Below are 26,457 nucleotides of genomic sequence, written 5' to 3'. Positions count from 1 at the left end.
GTCTCTATTTTTCATCATCTTTAAAATTAGTCACCTTATTGGGAATTTAAATTGGTGCAACCACTATGGAGAATCTAATGAAATTTCCTTAAAAACCTAAAATTAGAGCTACCATATGACCCTGCAATCTCCTCCTTAGCATGTGTCCAGTGGAAAGCATGATCCAAAGGATACATGCACTGTCATTGTAGCACTGTTTACAATAGACAAGGTATGGAAACAAATTAAATGACCATCAACAGGGGAATGGATAAAGATGAGGCACATATATACAATGGAATATCACTCTGTCATTAAAAAGAATAAAATAATGTCATTTGCGGCAACATGGATGAATCTAGAGAGTGTCATCCTCAGTAAAATAAGTCAGACAGAGAATGAGAAATATCATAAGGCATCCATTATATATGAAATCTGAAAAGAAATGTTACAAATGAACTTACAAAACAGAAGGATACTCACAGACTTAGAAAATGAACTTATAATTGTTAAGGGGGACGACAGGGGGAGGGATAGTTAGGGGGTTTGGGATTGACATGTACACACTGCTATATTAAAATCTTGTTGGATAACCAACAAGATCTACTGTATAGCATATGGAACTCTGCTTAATGTTATGTGGCAGCCTGGATAGTAGGGGTATTTGTGGGGGAAATGAATACATGTATATGTAAGGCTAAGTCCCTTCTCTGGTCACCTAAAATTATTACAACATTGTTAATCATCTATACCCCAATATAAAGTAAAAAGTTAAAAAAAAAATAGTTGCCTGGTTGCTTTCATTCCCATATTCAGCCCTTGATAAGGTGTAGACTAAGAAATAGACTAAAGACTTAAACATGAGACCTGAAACCATAAAGCTGCTATCTTAAAACAGGAGGAAAAGTTCTTTGACAAGGGTCTTAGAAACAAGTTTTGGGATATGACACCAAAAATACAAGGAACCAATGTAATGCTCAACAGGTGGGGTTGTATCAAGCTCAAAAACTTCTGCACAGCAAAGGAAATGATCTATAAAATGAAAAGGAACCTACAAAATTGAAAACTATTTTTTGAAAAGTACATATCTGATAAGAGATTAATATATAAATGATATAAGGAATTCATTACTCAATATCACTTTTTTTAAATGACCAGAGGTACTGAATAGATATTTTCCCAAAGAAGATGTGCAAATGGCCAACAGGTACATGAAAAGGGACTTCATGTCACCAAGCATCAGGAAATACAAATCAAAATCCCACCTCATACCTGTTACAATTGTTGTTGATGCTGTTCATTCACTAAGTTGTGTCCAACTCTGTGACCCTACAGACTGAAGCATGCCAGGCTCCTCTGTCCTCTACTACTCCCAAAGTTTGCTCAAATTCATGTCCATTGAGTTGGTGATGCTACCTCCTTGGAGTCAGCTCTCTCCGGGGTTGCCAGAGATGCTGTCTCTTGGCTCAAGTCCTAATATTCCCATCAAATAAAACCTAACTCTAGCTTGAGGTTTTGCATATTTTTTTCCAGTCAACACTGCAAAAGGAGGTAAAATTTCAAAATGCATGTGTAATCAAGTATCTTTTGGGCTTCCCTGGTAGCTCAGCTGGTAAAGAAACTGCCTGAATGCAGGAGACCTGGGTTTGATCCTGGGGTTGGGAAGATCCCCTGGAGAAGGGAAGGGCGACCCACTCTAGTATTCTGACTTGTAGAATTCCATGGACTGTATAGTCCATGTGGCTCAAAGACTCAGGCACTACTGAGTGACTTTCACCTTCAGTCTTTTCAGTCAGTTCCATATTTTTATAAAATTGCTTAAATTTTGCAAATTTTGCTTTGTGTTGAGAAATTTATATGAATATAAATTAAGAAGGAGTTTTAGTATTATGACCGGGAGCAAAAGAATGCCTAGACTCATCCATCAACCAGACTTCATCTCAATATGCTATGTGCTATGTCGCCTCAAGTGTCCGACTTTTTACTACTCTATGGACTGCAGCCTGCCAGGCTCCTCTGTCCATAGGATTCTCTGGGCAAGAATACTGGAGTGGGTTGCCATGCCCTCCTCCAGGGGATCTTCCTGACCCAGAGACTGAAACCATGTCTCTTATGTCACCTGCACTGGCAGGTGGGTTCTTTATCACTGGCACCACCTGAGAAACCCATTTGTCCCAATGGGTTCTAATAAAATGTGAAGCTTGCAAGCAGCGCCAGAGGGAGTCCTGCTCTCATTCCAACCACTTGCTACTCAGCACAGAGTTTGGTAAAAGGCTGAGTTGACAAGCTCTGATTCCTGGTTCAAAATGATTTTCAACTCTGCCCCTGCTCATATTCCCTTTTTTCAACTGAGTACCATGTAAAGTGGGGAATAGCATACTTGGTGTGTCACCTGAGACAGATGGCATGGGCTGCTATGAGTCCACTTAAACCGTTTGTGGAACAGAGATTAGAGACCAAAAGTCAGTCTAAAGATGGCTAGTTCCTCTCTGGTTTTAAGTGAGAAGAGGCAATAGAAATGTTAAGCCATAGTTTCCTGAATTTACTGTCTCTTCACTTGCCCATTCATTTAATAACTTATTTATTTAACCATAGTTGCTGCATGCAGGATTTTTTTTTTAAGTTGTGACATGCAGGATCTTTAGTTGCAGCATGTGAACTCTTTAGTTGCTGCAGCATGTGAGATCTAGTTCCCTGACCAGGGATCAAACCCAAGCCCCTTGCTTTGGGAGTATGGAGTCTTAGCCACTGGACCACCTCACTTGCCCATTCAGAATGTGACTCAATCAATCTAATTGTTTCTGAATAATCAGATAAACAATTCTAAATTTCTCAGCTAGGGTAGGAGTGGATGGGTATAAGTTTGGGGAAAAAGTGGCAGAGTCATATCTATCCTAGAAAAATATAAATAAGCCCCTTTCTTTAAAAATGTAAGATCAGTCTGAGTTTTTTCAAAAAAAATTTTTTTTGAACTACAGGTCAAGTTCTTTCTTGATTTGAATTCCTTCCAAACAACCTATATAGAATGTTATTTTAGAATTGGCCTGGCATGTACTACATAGCAATTTGTCTTTAAAATATATATATTCCAGTAATTTCAGATTCTTTGGGATTTTACTCTATGGATTTGGATGAATAATCAGGCTTTAGTTAGATTTATGATATTTTACAGAGTTTTTAGATGTTTATGATGTTTTATAGATTATACATTAAGATTATATCACCTGAGAGAACATCCTGATAATTTTCACATTTTCTCTAATAATAATAAACTGACTATAATATGGATGATCCTTCTTGTGGCTATGTGAATAATAACATTATTATTTCTGTCATTCCTATGGGCTTCTTTATTTCTATATCAAAACTACTGACTAGACCCTCAGGGACAAAACACATTAGATGCAGGTCAATGATTTCTGTCTACGATGTACTAGGAAATGGGTTTTCCCACTACTATATAATAAAATGTTCGTTATATTGCCTCTCTTAGAAGAATTAATTGTTTTATTACTCCCAAGCCATTGGCAATATATTATTGAGTACACAACATAGAAAGACATAAATAGCCTGAGAAATATCTTATGGGCAGGAAATATAAGCAAGTCACTGCAATATTTACTCCAAAAAATATAACAAGGATCATAGTAAAAATAAATAAATAAATAAACTGGCTTAGAGAATACCTAAATCAAAAAAAAGTAAGCTGTTAATATAAATATTGACATTAAATTTGTTGCCAGTGAGTCCTCAAAAGGAAATGAAAAGCATATGATTAGAAACTGGACGAAAGGTAAATCTTGTTATATAGTATCAGAAAGCTTAAAGAAAGTGTGTACTATGACTACATGTAATGAAGGATTTGTAAGTGACAAGCTTGTACATCTACCTGAGATTTCCAAACAAAGCTTCAAGATACTGACTGGTTTCTTTTCCTGTTTATAGTAAAATGTGACAGTAGAGACATTAAAGTGATGAAAGAAGTGTTAAACAGAAAGTAACCTGGACTTGATGACTTGTGAAATTCAGTTTGTCCAGATTGCAAAGGAAACTAGTATTAAGAGATTGACTGTAAAACAAAACAAAAATGCTCTGGGGAAAAAGCCAAGTGTGTGGCTATCAAATTTTTTGCTAATACTTCAGAAAGATCAAAGATCAGAGTATTCAGTCACACAAAGGACTCTTTGGAGACACTGAAGGTGTGAATCATTCAGACGAGAGGGAGTGGTGGAAGTTACACTTTCTCCCCATTTCCTCCTCCTTTGAAGCACAGTGTCTATAGTGTTATGCTAGATCTGTCATCATTATATTTGGGGAGCAAATAACTTGTTCCTTAGACTCAAAGGAGAGGGATTATGCTCCATAATGGACCATATCCAGAGCTTCTCCAATACCTGACTGAGATGATATAAAGGATGAGATTTAGGATTTTGAGATCATGTTGTAATGTGTTGAGACTTTTACAAACTAAAGGATGAGGTGCATATATTTTACATGTGTGATGAATATGAAACTCTGGGGCCCAGAGGATAGACTATGGTTAGCAGAATAATGACCAACAAAGACATCTAACCCCTAATCCCCAGACTGTGAAATTGCCAACACACATGGTGAATTTTAGTGAACTTTGTAGATGTTATTATAATTTAAAACTTTGAGATGAAGAGAATAGCTTGCATTATCCAGGTCTAGCCAATCTAGTCATATCCAAATTTTCTTAAAGGCAGAAAACTTTACCTAGGTTCAGAAAACCAGAAACATAGAAAGATAAGAAGAAATCAATCTGCTGATGCTGAATTTGGAATGGAGGAAGGGGTTGGAAAGCAGGAACTAGGGGAGAAATGCACCAGGGAATGCAGGCAGCCTCCTGAAGCTGAGAAAGAAAAAGAAATAGATTCTTGCCCTAAGCCTCCAGAAAGACATGCTTAGCTGTGCCAGCACCTGGAGTTTAGTCCATCAGACTTCTGATCTAAGAAGTAAATTTGTAAAGTTTAAAGCTCTGAGTGTGTAGTAAGTTGTTACACCAGTAATTTAAAAAAAGAACTAATAAACTAATACAAAATTAAATTCTATGATTCTGTCCTTCCCGTCATGGAAGGAAAATATTTCTTTATATTAACAGGTTCTATAGAGACATGGTGATAAGAAACAGAACACCTTATGACCCAATACTCATTTTGTAAATGGATCACTGGAATGATCTTCTTGTTATAGCTCATAGACACAAACACTGAAAGCTAAAATAAAATCAATCTGAGAAATAATAATTCAACAAGAAACCATTTGATTTGCAACTCCAACACTGACTCCAAGCAGGGTTTGATCCCTGGGTCAGGAAGATTCCCTGGAGGAGGGAATGGCAAGCCACTCCAGTACTCTTGTCTGGAGAATTCCATGGACAGAGGAGCCTGGAGGGCCACAGTCCATGGGGTCACAGAGAGTTGGACGTGGCTGAGTAACTAGCACTTTCAATTTCACGTTCTTTCAAGTGCTAATTACCTCTCCTCTGGAAATTTTCAGACTTTCCAGATTAGCCAGCTCCCTTTTTGTGGGGTTCTTTCATCTCATATCTACATTCTCACAACCTGCCATAAGAAATTTTCAAAAATGAAATAAGGATATATCTCTCCAGGACTTGAAACTTTCCAAGACTCCTCACAGCTTACAGAGCAAATATTTATATAATCACAGTAAATTTCTCCTCATACTCTGAGGAAACTATGTTCCTTCAGGCTTTCATGATTTTTCACATTGCTCTCTAAACCTAGATTCCCCGTACGTACCTTTTATACTTCACAAAACAATAGTCAGTACTCTCTGCACCAACACCACTTTGTGAATATCACTTCTTTACTCTCCCAGGGAGATTTGTTTTGTGTTCTAAAGGGACTTACAAGAGGCTTCATAACCAAAATTGTCATGACTAAAAGTAATGCCTCCATCAAGGACATGCAGTATCCATTTCCCTTTCCTTTGCTAGATTTTCAAATCTATATTTTTCCTTTATCTCTTTCCTCAGTGTCCAGGATATCAAAGCTTATATCACTCGCAGAATGAATGTTTTGCTTGGAACCTATATCCAAATCCTTCTTAAGAGAGAGTCTCATCTAATTTCTGGTCAATATATTATTTACATTACATGCATCTTCCCCTTCCTGCTTCTAATTTGATAGGAATTTCTGGTAAGATTTTTTTTTTTAATATCGTATATCTCAATTACAAAAGTAAGATACAAAATGAAGTTCAGAAGAAGGTACTTAGGGAATAAATTCTTTCGAAGAGTAAGTTTTGAGGAAGTGCTGAAGAAGTTAGAGGAATAGAAGGAAGGACACAAATGTTCAGAAAAGGAAATGATCATAATTTAGAAGCAATATTCTCAAAGGAAAGTGACTAAAGCTATACTAAACTGACTGAAGTTATACTCAAAGGATGCTCATGTTCATATAAAGCAGAAAAAAGGAAGGAATAACTTCACTCAAAACAACAAAGGTGAGCTAAATGAAATGGAGCTAATAAAATAGGTGTAAAAATATGCAGAAAGAAATGCTTGGAATGCTCAAATAAATCAGAATGTATCTGTGTTGACACACGCTGCTTTCTTATCTGCAAATTTCCTACATCCTAGGTAATTTCCTCTTACCCTAGAGCCAGAGCATTTACAGTGATTCTGGGATTTATTGTACACAGAAGCACAAAATCATCTATGCTTTTATCTATTTGCTTTCCAAAGCCTCTGAACTGGAGATTAGCTTGCAGAGAAATTGCTAAGGCAGACTCTTGGCAACAGTCTTTAGCTCATAGTCATTGTGACCTTACCAAGTGGCAGTTATAGTTTAACTACTTAATTGATTCTGTCCCAGATATAAGGGAGAGCTACCTCTGAAGTTAAGGAAGCTTATGAAGAAGGTTTGGATTTTATCAAGATGTCTAAGAGATGGGCTTTTCTTCTTGTGCTTTCTTTTTATTTCAGCTGTGACTTCTGTGAAAAGGTTCTGGTATAGCCAATGGAATAGAGTGACTGGATCAATTTAAAACAATTTTGGATGAACTTACTCAGAGGGATCATGAAGTGACTGTGCTAGCATCTTCAGCTTCCATCCTGGTGGATCCCAGTAAACCCTCTGCCCTTAAATTTGTGTCTTATCCTACATCCTTCACTAAGAATGAGCCTGATTTGTGTTTTATGAAATAGATCAAGATATGGGCATATGAATTACTGAAGAGTACATTGTGGATATATGATTTAAAGATGCAAAAAACATATCACAAATATTCTGATACTGTTCAAAAGCTCTGTGCGGACAGAGTTTTAAACAAAAAAACTTATGAAAAGACTGAGAGAGTCCAGATGTGATGTTCTTAGAGATGCAATTTCTCCTTTTGCTGCACTGCTGGCTAAACTACCTACCCTACCTTTGGTCTACAGTCTTTGATTTACCACTGGCAATACATATGAAAAACTCTGTGGAGGGCTTATATGACCTCCTTCCTACATACCTATTATCAGAGTTTAAATAAGTGACAAAATGATATTTATGGAGAGAGTAACAAATATGGTTTATGACCTATATTTTGACTTTTCATTTGAGACTTTTAACAAGAAGAAGTGGGATAAATTTTACAGTGAAGTATTAAGTAAGCCTGGTTTATTACATTTTCCCTCCAGTAGATGAAAAGAAATCTTATCTTCTTTGTGTGGGTTAGAGTGGTATAATTTGTATTTTCTTATGTTTAGTGTCAAAATGGAAATATAACAACCTCTTAGTCAAAAGGTATCAACTATTCAGGAGAATGTCCAAAGTAGTCTAGAACTCTGTGACATTGGAAATGTTCCTCTATTTGACAGTAATAGTCCCATATGTTAATATTTGTGGCTTATTTATTTTGAAAGCTATGTATGCACTGCACTTTTCATAAATTATAATGTCTGTTATTTATTGCTGTAAAAGAAACTATCCTAAAACTCACAGATTAAAAGAGAAAACATGCGGTTTGCTCATGACCCTATGAATCAGAAATTTGGGCTGGGCTTAGGAAAATGCCTCTTCAATGGGTTTTGCCTGGGCTTAATCTTTATGCTACTGTTAGTTACCAGGCTTGGCAGAAGTGGAAGAGTCCAAGAAAGTGTCACTCACATGGCTGGGGTCTGGCAGGTTAGCAGGATACTTTGATTGTTTCCTCCAGGTGACCTCTCCAACAGAAAACCTTGGACCTTTTTAGATGGTAGCAGAGTTCAAGAATAGGTTATATGAAAGTTTTAGGTGTAGACTTGAAAGTCACACAAAATGACTTCTGCTACCTTCTATTAGTAAAACAGGTCAGGAGGCAAGCCCAAATTCAAAGGGTGAAGAATTCGCCTCACCTCTTAATAGGAAGAGTTACTAAGAGTAATAGCCATTTTTAATATGCTATAGTAAGAAACTTCATTAAATATATTTAAAATCAAATGAAGGTTAGTCATGAGGAAATATCTTTTTAAACCTGGATCAGTAAAAAAAAAAAAAAAAAATATATATATATATATATACACACACACATGCATATACACAAAGCAATCTGATATTTTGTATAAACTTTGTGTTTATTTGTCTTTAAAATTAAGCATTTCTTTTTTAATATAAATTTATTTAATTGGAGGTTAATTACTTTACAATATTGTATTGGTTTTGCCATACATCAACATGAATCTGCCACATTTCTATGTCGCAAAGAGTCAGACACAACTGAGCAACTGAACTGAACTGAACTGATGTTCCTTTTAGCTTTCAGAATCAAAGTTCCTGACATCTCACTCTAGATTCAAATCTTCTATAATTTTAATCTCTCTAACATCTCCATCATCTAGTCTCTCTATTAAGAAGAAAAATTGTGTAGTTGTGGATGAGTTTCTCTGAGAGTTATCTAGTATTATTCCTTCTCTCTCAGCGGATTAAATGTCATTTACTTAGTAAACTTCTAGTCTTTCCCATTTAATGCTTTCCTCTATTCCTTGGGATAGATCACTTAGGAAGGCTTTCTTAACCCTCCTTGCTCTTCTTTGGAACTCAGCATTCAGATGGATATATCTTGCCTTTTCTCCTTTGCCTTTAGCTTCTATTCTTTTCTCAGCTGTTTGTAAGGCCTCCTCAGACAACCATTTTGCCTTTTTGCATTTCTTTTTGGGGGATGGTTTTGATCTCTGCCTCCTGTACAATGTTATGAACCTCTGTCCATGGTTCTTCAAGCACTTTGTCTATCAGATCTAATTCCTTGAATTTATTTGTCACTACCACTGTATAATCATAAGGGATTTGATTTAGGTCACACCTGAATGGTCTAGGGTTTTCCCCTATTTTCTTCAATTTAAGGCTGAATTTGGCAATAAGGAGTTAATAATGTGAGCCACAGTCAGCTCCCAATCCTGTCTTTGCTGACTGTATAGAGCTTCTCCAACTTTGGCTGCAAAAAAATATATATAATCAATCTGTTTCAGTATGGACCATCTGGTGATGTCCATATGTAGAATCTTCTCTTGTGTGTTGGAAGAGGGTATTTGCTATGAGCAGTGTGTTCTCTGGCAAAACTCTGTTAGTCTTTGCCCTGCTTCATTTTGTACTCCAAGGTCAAACTTGCCTGTTACTCCAGGTATCTCTTGACTTCCTACTTTTGCATTCCAGACCCCTATAATGAAAAGGACATCTTTTTTGGTGTTAGCTCTAGAAGGTCTAGTGGGTCTTCATAGAACCATTCAAATTCAGCTTCTTTGGCATTAGTGGTTGGGGCTATTCTTGGATTACTGTGATATTGACTGGTTTGCTTTGGAAACAAAGAGATCATTCTGTCGTTTTTGAGATTGCATCCACGTACTGCATTTCGGACTCTTTTGTTGACTATGAGGGCTTTTCCATTTCTTCTAAGGGATTCTTGTCCACAATTGATATAATGTTCACCTGATGAATTAAATTCACTCATTCTGGCTCACTTTAGTACACTGATTCTTAAAATTTCAATGATCACTCTTGCTACCACCTGTTTGACCACTTCCAATTTACCTTGATTCATGGACCTAACATTCCAGGTTCCTAGGCAATATTCTTTACAGCATCAGACTTTATTTCCATCAGCAGTCACATCCACAACTGGGTTTTGTTTTCACTTTGGCTCAGGCTCTTCATTCTTTCTGGAGTTATTTTTCCACTCCACTTTATCCATTAGCATATTGGACACCTACCAACCTAGGGAGTTCACCTTTCAGTGTCATATCTTTTTGCCTTTTCATGCTGTTTCTGAGGTTCTCAAGGCAAAAATACTGAAGTGGTTTGCCATTTCCTTTTTCAGACTTTATTTTCATGGGCTCCAAAATCACTGAAGATGGTGACTGCTCCATGAAATTAAAAAACACATGCTCCTTGGAAGACAAGCTATTACAAACCTATACAGCATATTAAAATAAGCCTAGACATATTAAAAAGCAGAGACATTACTTTGCTGACAAAGATTGATGTAGTCAAAGCTATGTTTTTTCCATTAGTCATGTACGGATATGAGAATTGGAGCACAATGAAGGTTGAGTGCCAAAGACTTGATGCTCTTGAACTGTGGTGCTGGAGAGACTCTTGAGAGTCTCTTGAACTGCAAAGAGATCAAACTAGTCAATCCTAAAGAAAATCAGTCCTGAATATTCATTGGAAGAACTGATGCTGAAATTGAAGCTCCACCTAATACGAAGAACTGACTCATTGGAAAAAACCCTAATGCTAGGAAAGATTGAAGGCAGGAGGAGAAGGGGATGACAGAGGATGAGATAGATGACTGGATGGCATCACCAAATCTTGGAGATGAGGTAGAGGAATCTCTGGGAGTTGGTAATGGACAGGGAAGAAACCTGGCATGCTGCAGTCCATGGGATTGCAAAGAGTCGGTTAGGATTGAGTGACTGAACTAACTATGGAAACCTAAAACATCAGGGATTCATATTAGAATATAAAAAAACATCTGGGGCTAATATTTGATTATTGATGTTTGCTTTCTGATTCTATAGCATCTGCAGTTTGAAAAATTAAGCAAAAGGTGACAGTCCAATACATTTTTCATATCTGAATGATTTCTAATCTTGATTCTGTGAGTGTATCCATTCAACAACAAATATTTATTGAGCTTCCTCTTCATTGCTGTTGTTTATTAATTTGGAGAGCAGAAGGAAATTAGTAAATATTTTTTGAGAATTTACTCTCTTCCAGGAAATCTAAAACCATCATATTTATTAATTCATAGGATAGATACATAGAGATCTTATTCATAGGCAATATTATTCTCATTTTATACATATAGAAACTTAAGTAAGGTAACCTATTCAAGTTTTCATGGGGAAGAAGTGACAGAGATGGGGTTAAAACAGCAGTCTGGCCCCGGAGTAACGACTTTGCATATTGTATTATATGGAAGAAAAATAGAAGACTCTAATTTTAAAACTCCATCTATGATTTGGAGAAATATTATGGTAAGCATTAAGTGTGCTACAAAATAGAGAAGGTTAGTTTCTCTTCATTGTGGAGGTCTTCATAACAGACGTTCTCCATATCACTCAACTAACCAAACTTCTCTTTGCCAAGAGAGATGTTCCCTCACTACCTTTTACTCAAATATATATATATATATATATATATATATATATATATTTGTGTTTGGAAATTAATGTAAAAATTTTAGAAACCATCCTTGGCAGAAATTATTTATTGCTCTCAATGCCTAAGAAGATTTACAAGGTTAATTTAAGATTACATATATATTCCATATGCAATATTCAAGATTAATATTACATATATTGTATGGGGAGGCCTTACAACTAGCTGTGAAAGGAAGAGAAGCGAAAAGCAAAGGAGAAAAGGAAAGATATAAGCATCAGAATGCAGAGTTCCAAAGAATAGCAAGAAGAGATAAGAAAGCCTTCCTCAGTGATCAATGCAAAGAAATAGAGGAAAATAACAGAATGGGAAAGACTAGAGATCTCTGCAAGAAAATTAGAGATATCAAGGGAACATTTCATACAAAAATAGGCTTGATAAAGGACAGAAATTGTATGGACCTAACAGAAGCAGAAGATATTAAGAAGAGGTGGCAAGAATACACAGAAGAACTGTACAAAAAAGATCTTCACGACCCAGATATTCACGATGGTGTGATCACTCACCTAGAGCTAGATATCCTGGAATGTGAAGTTAAGTGCCTTAGAAAGCATCACTACAAACAAAGTTAGTGGAGGTAATGGAATTCCAGTTGAGCTATTCCAAATCCTGAAAGATGATGCTGTGAAAGTGCTGCACTCAATATGCCAGCAAATTTGGAAAACTCAGCAGTGGCCACAGGACTGGAAAAGGTCAGTTTTCATTCCAATCCCAAAGAAAGGCAATGCCAAAGAATGCTCAAACTACCGCACAATTGCACTCATCTCACGTGCTAGCAAAGTAATGCTAAAAATTCTCCAAGCCAGGCTTCAGCAATATGTGAACCATGAACTTCCAGATGTTCAAGCTGGTTTTAGAAAAAGCAAAGGCACCAGAGACCAAATTGCCAACATCTGCTGGATCATGGAAAAAGCAAGAGAGTTCCAGGAAAACATTTATTTCTGCTTTATTGACTATGCCAAAGCCTTTGACTCTGTGGATCACAGTAAACTGTGGGAAAGTCTGAAAGAGATGGGAATACCAGACCACCTGACCTGCCTCTTGAGAAATCTGTATGCAGGTCAGGAAGCAACAGTTAGAACTGGACACGGAACAACAGCCTGGTTCCAAATAGGAAAAGGAGTATGTCAAGGCTGTATATTGTCACCCTGCTTATTTAACTTATATGCAGAGTACATCATGAGAAACACTGGGCTGGAAGAAGCACAAGCTGGAATTAAGATTGCCAGGAGAAATATCAATAAGCTCAGATATGCAGATGACACCTCCCTTATGGCAGAAAGTGAAAAGGAACTAAAAATCCTCTTGATGAAGGTGAAAGAGAAGAGTGAAAAAGTTGGCTTAAAGCTCAACATTCAGAACACGAAGATCATGGCATCTGGTCCCATCACTTCATGGGAAATAGATGGGGAAACAGTGGAAACAGTGTCAGCCTTTATTTTTGGGGGCTCCAAAATCACTGCAGATGGTGACTGCAGCCATGAAATTAAAAGACGCTTACTCTTTGGAAGGAAAGTTATGACCAACCTAGATAGCATATTCAAAAGCAGAGACATTACTTTGACAACAAACGTCCATCTAGTCAAAGCTATGGTTTTTCCAGGGGTCATGTATGGATGTGAGATTTGAACTGTGAAGAAAGCTGAGCACTGATAAATTGATGATTTTGAACTGTGATGTTGGAGAAGACTCTTGAGAGTCCCTTGGACTGCAAGGAGATCCAGCCAGTCCATTCTGAAAATCAGCCCTGGGATTTCTTTGGAAGGAATGATGCTAAAGCTGAAACTCCAGTACTTTGGCCATCTCATGTGAAGAGTTGACTCATTGGAAAAGACTCTGATGCTGGGAGGGATTGGGGGCAGGAGCAGAAGGGGACAACAGAGGATGAGATGGCTGGATGGCATCACTGACTAGATGGACGTGAGTCTGAGTGAACTCCGGGAGCTAGTGATGGACAGGGAGGCCTGATATGCTGTGATTCATGGGGTGGCAAAGAGATGGACACGACTGAGTGACTGAACTGAACTGATAGGAGGTAGAGGCTCGAAGAATAGAACCAAGACCAAAGTCTAGGAACAAATCTGCTAAAATTTAACCAAGAATCACAGGTCATAGAAAATAAACTCTTAGATGAGATTCCATATCAGGGCATGCGAGTTAATGTGAAGTGATAAAGGGCATCATATGCCAAACAGTCAGTGTAGAAAGCTGGTTGGTGAATGAAGTGGGAGGATGATTAGGCCTATCTAAAGTAAACTACTAAGCAAATAATCCAATGGCCAATGTTTCTAAAATAAATAATTCAGAGATTAAAGTTTCTAAGATAAAAGTTAATCAGGAATCATAGGTCATAGAAAAGCAGCTTGTAAGTGAGGTAACACAATAAGCACATGCACAGCAAAGTGAAGAAAGACATGTCAAAAAAATAGCAAAAAATCAAAGTAGGATGCTGGGCTGTGAATGGAGTGTATGTGTGAACATATACTAAACAAATAATCCAAAACCATAAAAAAGCTTAGAGAAATCTTCAGCGATCAATGCAAAGAAATAGAGGAAAACAACAGAATGGGAAAGACTAGAGATCTCTTCAAGAAAATTAGAGATACCAAAGGAACATTTCATGCAAAGATGGGCTCGATAAAGGACAGAAATGGTATGGACCTAACAGAAGCAGGAGATATTAAGAAGAGGTGGCAAGAATACACAGAAGAACTGTACAAAAAACATCTTCATGACCCAGATAATCACAATGGTGTGATCACTCACCTAGAGCCAGACATCCTGGAATGTGAAGTCAAGTGGAACTTAGAAAGCATCACTACAAACAAAGCTAGTGGAGGTGATGGAATTCCAGTTGAGCTATTCCAAATCCTGAAAGATGATGCTGTGAAAGTGCTGCACTCAATACGCCAGCAAATTCGGAAAACTCAGCAGTGTCCACAGGACTGGAAAAGGTCAGTTTTCATTCCAATCCCAAAGAAAGGCAATGCCAAAGAATGCTCACTACCGCACAATTGCACTCATCTCACACGCGAGTAAAGTAATGCTCAAAATACTCCAAGCCAAGCTTCAGCAATATGTGAACCGTGAACTTCCTGATGTTCAAGCTGGTTTTAGAAAAGGCAGAGGAACCAGAGATCAAATTGCCAACATCCGCTGGATCATGGAAAAAGCAAGAGAGTTCCAGGAAAACATCTATTTCTGCTTTATTGACTATGCCAAAGCCTTTGACTGTGTGGATCACAATAAACTGTGGAAAATTCTTCAAGAGATGGGAATACCAGACCACCTGATCTGCCTCTTGAGAAATTTGTGTGCAGGTCAGGAAGCAACAGTTTGAACTGGACATAGAAAAACAGACTGGTTCCAAATAGGAAAAGGAGTACATCAAGGCTGTATATTGTCACCCTGCTTATTTAATTTATATGCAGAGCATATCATGAGACACACTGGGCTGGAAGAAGCACAAGCTGGAATCAAGATTGCTGGGAGAAATATCAATAAGCTCAGATATGCAGATGACACCTCCCTTATGGCAGAAAGTGAAGAGGAAGTCAAAAGCCTCTTGATGAAAGTGAAAGTGGAGAGTGAAAAAGTTGGCTTAAAGCTCAACATTCAGAAAACAAAGATCATGGCATCCGGTCCCACCACTTCATGGGAAATAGATGGGGAAACAATGGAAACAGTGTCAGACTTTATTTTGGGGGCCTCCAAAATCACTGCAGATAGTGACTGCAGCCATGAAATTAAAAGACGCTTACTCCGTGGAAGGAAAGTTATGACCAACCTAGATAGTATATTCAAAAGCAGAGACATGACTTTGCCAACAAAGGTTCGTCTAGTAAAGGCTATGGTTTTTCCTGTGGTCATGTATGGATGTGAGAGTTGGACTGTGAAGAAGGCTGAGCACTGAACAATTGATGCTTTTGAACTGTGATGTTGGAGAAGACTCTTGAGAATCCCTTGGACTGCAAGGAGATCCAACCAGTCCATTCTGAAGGAGATCAGCCCTGGGATTTCTTTGGAAGGAATGATGCTAAAGCTGAAACTCCAGTACTTTGGCCACCTCATGTGAAGAGTTGACTCATTGGAAAAGACTCTGATGCTGGGAGGGATTGGGGCAAGAGGAAAAGGGGACAACAGAGGATGAGATGGCTGGATGGCATCACTGATCGATGGTCGTGAGTCTCAGTGAACTCCGGGAGTTGGTGATGGACAGGGAGGCCTGGCAATCTGCAATTCATGGGGTTGCAAAGAGTCGGACACGACTGAGCTACTGATCTCATCTCAATGGGACAGAGGTGCAAGTGACTGGTGCAAATAGACTTTTGCAACCAAGGCAGGTTTTCTAGCCTGGCTTTCCAGAATTTTTATGTCATTCCTTTAACAAGGAGCCATCACAGCATTGCTGATTTAGTCTAAGAATAGAAATTAACAAAGGAGATCCTTTAACCAAGTTATAAATACTAAAAAGGAAGATTTTTATCAGTCTTTAGCAGGTGTATCTCCCTTATCACTCATTCTGATGTGCTTTTTAATATTTGTTTTTAGTTTTACCAATATTTATAATTTTTCTGGAGACCAAAGACACACATTTAGACACAGGAACACACTTGACAGACTGAATTATAAGATAGTTCCTTAGTTGCCCATCCTTTTTTCCTTTTTAGACAGTTATCAAGCAGCCTTCCATTGCCATTAGTTTGTAGTAATCTATACAGTCAGAATGTTTCAAATTTCCTAGGAGAGAAAAAATAAATAACATAAAGATGAAGGTGAAAGCCATTATTTCATTTATTGCATCTCAATCATCATACACTTTCTTGATCACAGATGGTTCAAGAATTTTGTCCCACAATAAGTTTGTTCTTCAAAACATACTGAAAAGGTTGAGACTTTAGCTATAGGAGGGGAGGCTATTGATTCCCGGTGAGATCTGCATCATTAGGGAGGCTTCCTAAACTACTGGAGGGTCTTTTCTTACCTTTTTCTATACTTTGAAAAGTTCTCATGTGTAACCAGGATCCTCTGGTGCCTGGCTAGGTGACCTGAAGACCAGATTAAAACAAGTGTGAGAAGTGCAAATTCTTCATGCTGTTGGTCCATATTTAATGTGGAAAGTCATTAATAATCTTTAGAAAACAATATCTATGTGACTGAGATCAAGTTGGTGAAGTAGAAAGACCCTAGACTTATCTTTTCCCATGGACACACCAAAATACAACTACTCACAAAGCAATTATCTTTGAGAACAACCTGAAGACTATCAGAAAAGACTTTCCACAACTACAGATATAAAGAAGGAGCCACAACAAGACAAGTAGGAGGAGCAGAGATACAGTCTAACTGGGACCCATACCCTGAGGTTGGCCACCTACAAACAGGAGGAATATCACGACCATAGAGGTCCTTCTCCAGGAGACAGGGGTTTTAGCCCCCACATCAAGCTCCCTATTTTGGTAAGATATACCCCAGAATGTCTGGCTTTGAAAACCAGAGGGGTTTACATTCAAGTAAACAGGAAACTGTAAACAGAGACTGTTCTCAAAGGGTGTACACAAAATCTCACTTAGTTTGAGTGCCAGTGAAATCAGTAGTTTGAAAGACGCCTGGGCAAGAACCGCTTGCTGTTTTTGGAGCATCTCCTGGAGAGGTACTGTGCAGCTGGGACTACACCTGGGGATGTGGCTCTGGTGGTAGCCATTTTGGGGATCTCTCTCCACCATTCTGACACCAATCCTGGCAAGGACCATTTTAGAATCCTCCTTCTAACCTATTAGCACCAGAAGCTTCCCCTGACAATCGCTTCATAGCAATCACACAATGCTGGGTTCTCTCTGGAAGATGGGATCCTCAGTTAGTTTAAAAATGTTTAAAAGATCAGAATATTAAGTAAAAATGCACAAATATCATGAAAGTGATACAAATCTAATGCTCTACAGTGGAAAACAAGAAGATCATTTAGATTGCAATATTCGTCACATGTGTAAATAATTACAGAGGGAAATTGACTTAGAATTAAAATCTATTAGTGAACAGGAAGAGAAGGGGACGACAGAGGATGAGATGGCTGGATGGCATCACTGACTCGATGGGCGTGAGTCTGAGTGAACTCCGGGAGTTGGTGATGGACAGGGAGGCCTGGCATGCTGTGATTTATGGGGTCGCAAAGAGTCAGACATGACTGAGAGACTGAGCTGAACTGAACTGAACTGAGTGAACTTGTAACATGTGATACAAGAGTTAATCTTTAATAGTTACATGAACCTAGAAAGATTCAAAGGTGCCAAGGGAAGAAGTTATTATGAGCTATGTAAGTTTCTCACTTACATGTGTTCTTCCCTCTCTTTTTTCTCTACATATGTTTGTTCAAATTGTAAATGCTGGCATTATTTGTTCATCTTGGCCAATACAGAACTGTAACTTTATTGGTCTATCTTCTAAGAAAAAATGGATATATATTCACAAGTTTCCATATATTCCTTTCCCTATTTTCTTTTTCAGGAAGATGTACTACATTGTATGAATTGATGAGTAAAACTGATTTTGGTTGATAATAAGCTATTGGGATTTTGAATTTCCCCAACCAGTCTTACCAAGTTTTGATTTTGTTGGAAGACTCCACTGAAAACCTGCCAAACCCCTGCATAAGGTAAAATTTTGATCTTGAAAAGAGTTTTTTTCCATTCCCAGCCCAAATACTGTCTTATGGAAATGACATGCTGCTGCTGCTAAGTCGCTTCAGTCGTGTCCGACTCTGTGCGACCCCATAGATGGCAGTCCACCAGGCTCCTCTTCCCATGGGATTTTCCAGGCAAGAGTACTGGAGTGGGGTGCCATTGCCTTCTCCTGGAAATGACATGGGCACTATATAAAATTTCTTCACACCATTCTTTCATTACTGTGTGTTTCATGTTTCACTATTACTGAATATTCTGGGATATATAACAGTCATAAAAAGTATGAGAGAAGTGCAAGATTATATGGATATAGCCACTAGGAAAAGTCTTCCAACACATGAGAAATAATATTTTTTCAACAAATGTGTATTCTTTGTCTGCCAAATGCCAAATTCTATACTCTCACAGAAGAAGGAGGGGTGGAAGAGAGAGACACAATGGTGGTCCTTGGGGGTCTTACAGACTGGTCAGCCAGAAAAAATATGAATGTTAAACAATCACATATAATAAAGTACAAATCAAAAGATACATAAGATTGAGGTGATGTGGGAGTGATCTCTCATATTTTATTAAAGTAAATTGCAATGAAATATCTAAAAGAATCAAATTCTGATAATGCCATATTAAAATTGGAAATATATGAGAGTATTTAAAGACTATGGAACTGAGTGACTGAACTGAACTGATGGAGTCTGGTGCTTTAATATATGATACTATGATAGGTAAGAAATATATAAAAAGCAGATGGATGCATGAGATATAGGAAGAAACATATGGTTTACTTTATAGGCCATAACTACTGAGAATAAAATTAATCCACCAGATACATAAAGCTCCTGGGCTTCCCAGATGGCACTAGCGGTAAAGAACCTCAGGTTTAATCTCTGGGTCATGAAGATTTGCTGGAGAAGGGCATGGCAACTCACTCTAGTATTTTTGCCTGGAGAATCCTATGAGCAGAGGAATCTGGCAGATTACAGTCCATAGCATCACAAAGAGTCAGACACCATTAGAATGACTTAGATCACATGTACATGAAGCACTTAACACAGTGCCAAAAACATAGTGATTCATAACTATTGGCTACCATGACTTAATTTTTTTAGTGAACTTTTGGCCAAAGGAATTTGCCTCAGAAATCAAAAAAAGAAGAAAATATTAAAATAATATTTGAAGTTTTAAGCAGTCTTACCAATATCTACACTGGAGGGATTCCTTCTGATGTGTGTATGTGTATATATACTGTCAAACTCATGATATTTTTTCCAAAAATTTTGTGAATGCACTTCAGTATTTTTTCTGATCTTATCTGAGATGAAAGAACTTCACAACACAAAACAGACCAGAAATCATTGCATCCTGATAATACAATTCATGAAAATAAGCCTCTCTAAAAATTGGTGCTAGTGGTAAAGTACTGGCCTGCCAATACAGGAGATGTAAGAGTCGCAGATTGGATCCCTGGATTGGGAAGATCCCCTGGAGGAGGGCATGGCAAACAATTCCAGTATTCTTGCCTGGAGAATCCCACGGACAGAGAAATCGGGCAGACTATAGTCCATGGGTGTGCAAAGAGTTGGAATCTAGTGAAGTTACTTAGCACTCATGACACAGTGCCTAATTTCATAGGTATAGTTCTATTTCAATCATGTAAATGGCCTGATTTCTTTAATACCACAGTTGGTAAAGAATTTCCCTGCAATGCAGGAGACCTGGGTTTTATCCCAGGGTAGGGAAGATCCCCTGGAGAAGGAAATGGAAGTTTACTCCAGTATTCTTGCCTGGAGAACTCCATGGACAGAGGAGCCAGTCAGTCTACAGTTCATGGGGTCAAAAAGAATCAGACATGATTGAGAGAATAACTTTCAACCCTCACTTTTCAAGCTGCCTGATCTCACACCAGCTTTGTAAACACATATAGTAAGGTAAATACCAAGGACGAAGTACCTGGTTTAGTATTAACGTGCACAATGTTGTTGTTGTTCAGTTGCAGGTCCAACTCTTTTTGACCCCATAAACTGCAGCATGCCAGGCTTCCTTGTCCTTCACCATCTCCTGGAGCTTGCTGAAACTCATGTCCATTGAGGCAGTGATACCATCAAAGCACCGCCTCCTCTGTCGTTACATCTCTTGCCCTCAATCTTTCCCAGCATCGGGATCTCTTTTAATGAGTCAGCTCTTTGTATCAAGTGGCTAAAGTATTTGAGTTTCAGCTTCAGCATCAGTCCTTCCAATGAATATTAAGGATTGATTTCCATTAGAATTGATTGGTTGGATAGCCTTACTGTCCAAGGGACTCTAAAGAATCTTCTCTAGTGCCACAATCCAGTTCAGTCCAGTTCAGGTCAGTCATGTCCAACTCTTTGTGATCCCATGGACTACAGCATGCCAGGCCTCCCTGTCCATCATCAACTCCTAGAACTTGCTCAAACTCATATCCATTGAAATCGTGATACGATCCAACCATCTCATCCTGTCATCCCCTTCTCCTCCTGCCTTCAATCTTGCTCAGCATCGAGGTCTTTTCTAATGAGTCCATTCTTTGCATCAGGTAGCCAAAGTATTGGAGTTTCAGCTTCAGCATCAGTCTTTCCAATGTATATTAAGGGCTGATTTCCTTTAGGATGGACTAGTTGGATCTCCTATTGGAGAAGGAAATGGCAACCCATTCCAGTGTTCTTGCCTGGAGAATCCTAGGGACGGGGGAGCCTGGTGGGCCGCCGTATATGGGGTCGCACAGAGTCGGACGCTACTGAATCGACTTAGCAGTAGCAGCAGTAGCAGTTGGATCTCCTTGCAGTCCAAGGGACTCTCAAGAGTCTTCTCCAACACCACAGTTCAAAAGCATCAATTCTTCGGCACTCAGCTTTCTTTATAGTCCAATTCTCTCATCTATACATGACTACTGGAAAATCCATAGCTTTGACTAGATGGACCTTTGTCGACAATGTCTCTGCTTTTTAGCATGCTGTCTAGCTTGGTCATAGTTTCTGCCAAGGAGCAAACGTCTTTAATATCACAGCTGAAGTCACCATCTTCAGTGATTTTGGAGACCAAGAAAATAAATTCTCTCACTGTTTCCATTGTTTTCCCATCTATTTGCCATGAAGTGATGGGACCAGATAACATGATCTTAGTTTTCTGAATCTCGCATTTTAAGAAAGCATCAAATCTTTGATGTTCAAGCTCCTTTATGGTCCAGTGATAAAGAAACCACAAGCCAGTGTAGGAGCTACAGGAGATGTGGGCTCAATTTGTGAGTCAGGAGATCCACTGAAGTTTTTCAGTAGGTCAGTCATGTCTGACTCTTTGCCACCCCATGGACCGCTGCACACCAGCCTTCCCTGTACTTCACCATCTCCCAGAGCTTGCTCATACTCATGTCCATTGAGATCGTGATGCTATCCAACCATCTTGTCCTCTGTCATCCCCTTCTCCTGTCTTCAATTTTTTCCAGCATCATGTCTTTTCTAATGAGTTAGTTCTTTGCATCAGGTGGCCAAAATACTGGAGCTTCAGTTTCAGTATCCATCCTTCAAATGAACATTCAGGACTGATTTCCTTTAGGACTGACTGGTTTTATCTCCTTGCTATCCAAGGGACTCTCAAGAGTCTTCTCTAACACCACAGTTCAAAACCTGCACAATAGGATCCACATTTAAAAATGTAGATGAAAGTTTTCTGTAACTTTATGTCATGAACCATAATTAGTTCTAGATAGCTGGATCAGGTGTTTTACCCAAGTAGTTACCCACTCATGGTGCAAAACCCACCCAAAATAAATAGCTTTCAGGCAAAATCTGTATATCACATTCCCTGTATATCATAGTGTCAGTATCCTTAAAATATCTGGGCCGAGATCAGAAATAAAATCAAATTTATACTCAACATTTTAACATCCCATATAAAAATAGTGATAATATATGATATTGCAATTTCATTAGATTTTGAATAAAAATAGGGTGAAATAAGCTATGGAAATTTTGAAAAGCTATTTCCTTAACAGAGATGAAATTAATGTAGCATACCCAGTATTATCAGAGCATGAGCTAGGAAGAAAACAGAAATAAAATTTTAAGACAAGAAAAAAATACTTTCAGCAGTCTTTGTCTCTTTCAGGCAATTACTGTAATATCATGAGAAGTTTAATAGATCAGAGTTTTAGCTGAGGCTTAAATTTAGGGAACTTGTGGATATTGAGAATTTGAAACACCAATAAATAAATAATAAATAATGGTTAATAAATTGAGAGTTCTTATTTATTTATATAGAGATGATTTAACTAAAGCGCTTTTCTTCTTTTGGCAAGCAATTATATGTAACCTCTTACTCTGTTTATATTATCATGAAAAAGTGAAAAGCAAAAGTATTAGTTACTCAGTTGTGTACAACTCTTTGCCATCCCATGGACTAGAGCCAACCAGGTCCCTCTGTCCATGGAATTCTTCAGTTAAGAATATGGGAGTGGGTTGCCATTCCCTTTTCCAGGGGATCTTCCCTACCCAGGAATTGAACCTAGGTCTGTCTCCTGCCTTGAAGGTAGATTCTTTACCATCTGAGGCACTAGGGAAAGCCCATCACCCTTATATTATCATACTTATCCTTGTAATCAGGAAAGCCTTTATATCAGAAGACCTGTCCTGAAAACTGCCAAGAAGAAAAGTAGATCAATTTAGTAATGAATACATTGGACAAAGAATGACATACAAATTCATGAAGCTGAGCTACAGACTGTTTTTCATTTTATTTGAGGAATTCTATTAGGAGTTCAGGTCCTTTTAAATACCTGTCTTTTGTCAACTTCTCCAAAACAAACCAAGAAAGAAAAAGAAAAATAATAATAACTTGATCTTGCTAGGCTAGGATTGTTTAACTTATTATAGGAAACAAGATAGCACTTTGAGAGAGTTTCATCAATTTTCAATAAAAGGAAATCAGAAAAAGATAATTCTAAGGTGTTGAGTTCTGGTTGGTGATATTAAGGAGAACTTAGTAATGTAAGGAACAGTTTGGAATTTAGCAAAGTTGAAGGCATAACTTTGGATTTCTGGACACAGTAAGGTCATGAATCTTGTCCTGGTGAGCAAGCCATATGTTTTAATAAGCATACTATTTTACTTGTGTGCTTGTATAATCCTGTCATCCTGGGACAAATTACTAAGCCATTGTTTCTGGATCTTAGCAATATTTAACAGAGAATGAGAAAAAAAATTCCTGGTCCTGCTATTGTTTGAGACATGGAATAAAAATTACATTGTTTTAAAAACTCACTGAAGAAAATCAATGTGTTTTCACAATGTGAAGTGTTCTTCACTGGAGACTTTCATTTTAGTGACATCCTGTGTTAGTAAGTGATAAATAAATCACCATTCTTGTTAGTAGTCAATGATAATATGTTGGTTAAAGAAAATAAATTGCATATCACATCTCTTTCTAAATGGTTTTAATAGTATAGCATATTAGAAGATGATGCTATTCTAACAATTATCTCTCTTTAGAAATGTATGTATTCATGTTCTTCAAACAAACTAAAGAAAGAATGAATGAAACAAAAACCCTCTCTCTGCTGATTCCCCTTCATAATACAACAAACTACTTCTTTTCAGGAAATCGAAGAGTTTGTCCAAAGCTCTGGAGAAGATGGCTTTGTATTACTGAGTTTGGGGTCAATGGTTGAAAACCTTCCAGAAGAAAGGGCTAACATGATTGCATCAACCCTTGCCCAGATTCCACAGAAGGTCTGTTAAATTGCCTTTGTACTGAACAACTACTTGAATGAATCTCTTTAAAGTCTGGAGTGGGTCCGTTAGAATGTTTTTTGCAAAGGGACAGAAACAGAGAATATCATAACATGGTTAGACCAAAATGAATTGGTATATCTCATTTTTCTTTGGAAGTTGAATTTTAAAATGGAACAAGGGGGACATATGTGCTTAATGTTCCAATTCAAGTTTTACTTTGTTCTGAGAGACATTTCTATCTTAGAGATTATGTTTGGTATTCTAGTGCTATTAAGTTAATAGTAAGAACACAAAAACATCCAAATCTTGCCCCACAAATCACAGTGTTTCCTAGAGGACTTCCTGGGGGGACTACGGGTGTTCTGAGCAGCCGAGAGGTATCCTGTTGCAGTTCACTTGATAGCTGCACTCAATATTCGATATTTAAAATAGAATTTTGAAAAAGACTGAGTTGGAGCATAAACATTCAAATCCTTCCTCCTACTCCTGCTCTCTCTTTTCCCAAGATGAAAACAGCATATGTCTTAAAATCATTTGTTGAGGAAAAGATCAAGAGAGAAGCCTGGGATCCAGGGTTTTCTCCTGTTAAAATGGAAAAAGATGACAGGAAGGGGCATCGGCTCCAGCTTTAAGGTCTCTTAGCCCTGCCCATTGGAGAAGGTGATGGTGCTCCACTCCAGTACTCTTGCCTGGAAAATCCTATGGACAGAGGAGCCTGGTAGGCTGCAGTCCATGGTGTCACGAAGAGTCGGACACGACTGAGCGGCTTCGCTTTCACTTTTCACTTTCATGCTTGGAGAAGGAAATGGCAACCCACTTCAGTGTTCTTGCCTGGAGAATCCCAGGGACGGGGGAGCCTGGTGGGCTGCCATCTATGGGGTCGCACAGAGTCGGACACAACTGAAGCAACTTAGCAGCAGTAGCAGCAGCAGTACTGACCATTAGCAACTTGACCTAATCAACATACTGTTTTGACTGACTAGATGAACAACTACTTTCTCAGAGGTGGGAAGGAGGAGGAGAGGTAAAAACTGGGAAGCATGGAAGAGTCAGTGTTAGCGGAGAAAAAATTAAAAGACGCCTCCTGCTAAAGTCCTGTAGTTATTTATGGCAGTATAAATCCATCAGTACTCGTTCATTAGCTGTGAAATACTTGCCCTAAACTACCCCAAACAACCTTTACTATTTTCATGTTTGAGAAACTGGAATCAGGCTGCCAGCCTTAACAAGTAATAGACAGCTACCTACCTTAAACAAACAAACAAAAAATAGCCTTACCCCACTAACTTTACAAAAAAATCTTCATGACCCAATTAATCACAATGGTGTGATCACTCACCTAGAGCCAGACATCCTGGAATATGAAGTCAAGTGGATCTTAGGAAGCATCATTATGAACAAAGATAGTGGAGGTGATGAAATTCTAGTTGACCTATTTCAAATCCTAAAAGATGATGCTCTGAAAGTGCTGCACTCAATATGCCAGCAAGCTTGGAAAACACAGCAGTGGCCAGAGGACTGGAAAAGGTCAGTTTTCATTCCCGTCCCAAAGAATGGCAATCCCAAAAAATGTTCAAATTACCAAATAATTGCACTCATCTCACATACAAGGAAAGTAACGCTCAAATTTCTCCAGCCAAGCTTCAGTAGTATGTGAACCATGAACTTCCAGATGTTCAAGCTGGATTTAGAAAAGGCAGAGGAACCAGAGATCAAATGTCAACATCCTCTGGATCAACAAAAAAAGCAAGAGAGTTCCAGAAAACATTTACTTTTGCTTTATTGACTGTGTCACAACCTTTGACTGTGGGGATCACAAAAAACCATGGAAAATTCTGAAAGAGATGGGAATACCAGACCACCTGACCTGCCTCCTGAGAAATCTGTATGCAGGTCAAGAAGAAACAGTTAGAACTGGACATGGAATGACAGAATGTTTCCAAATCAGGAAAGGAGTAAGTCAAAGCTGTATGTTGTCACCCTGTTTATTTAACTTATATGCAGAATACATCATGAGAAATGCCTGGCTGGATGAAGCACAAGCTAGAATCAAGATTGCTGGGAGAAACATCAGTAACCTCAGATATGCAGATGACACCATCCTTATGTCAGAAAGCAAAGAAGAACTAAAGATCCTCTTGGTGAAAGTGAAAGAGGAGAGTAAAAATGTTGGCTTAAAGCTGAACATTCAGAAAACTAAGATCATGGCATCTGGTCCTATCATTTCATGGCAAATAGATGGGGAAACAATGGAAACAGTGAGAGACTTTAAGTTTTGGGTTCCAAAATCACTGCAGATGATGACTTTAGCCATGAAATTAAAGTTGCCTGTTCCCTGGAAGACAAGCTATGACCAACCTAGACAGCATATTAAAAAGCAGAGACATTACTTTA

The 26,457-nt window shown here is 38.3% G+C and overlaps 1 pseudogene; it reads left to right on the top strand.

The window, feature by feature from the left end:
• The first annotated feature begins 327 nt into the window (after nucleotides 1-327).
• LOC129657099 (UDP-glucuronosyltransferase 2B31-like) overlaps nucleotides 328-26,457 on the top strand; it is a 36,474-nt pseudogene continuing 10,344 nt past the window's right edge.

The sequence above is a fragment of the Bubalus kerabau genome, chromosome 7 (assembly GCF_029407905.1).
Source record: "Bubalus kerabau isolate K-KA32 ecotype Philippines breed swamp buffalo chromosome 7, PCC_UOA_SB_1v2, whole genome shotgun sequence".
Taxonomy (NCBI): domain Eukaryota; kingdom Metazoa; phylum Chordata; class Mammalia; order Artiodactyla; family Bovidae; genus Bubalus; species Bubalus kerabau.
This window is presented reverse-complemented; position numbering and strand designations above follow the sequence as displayed.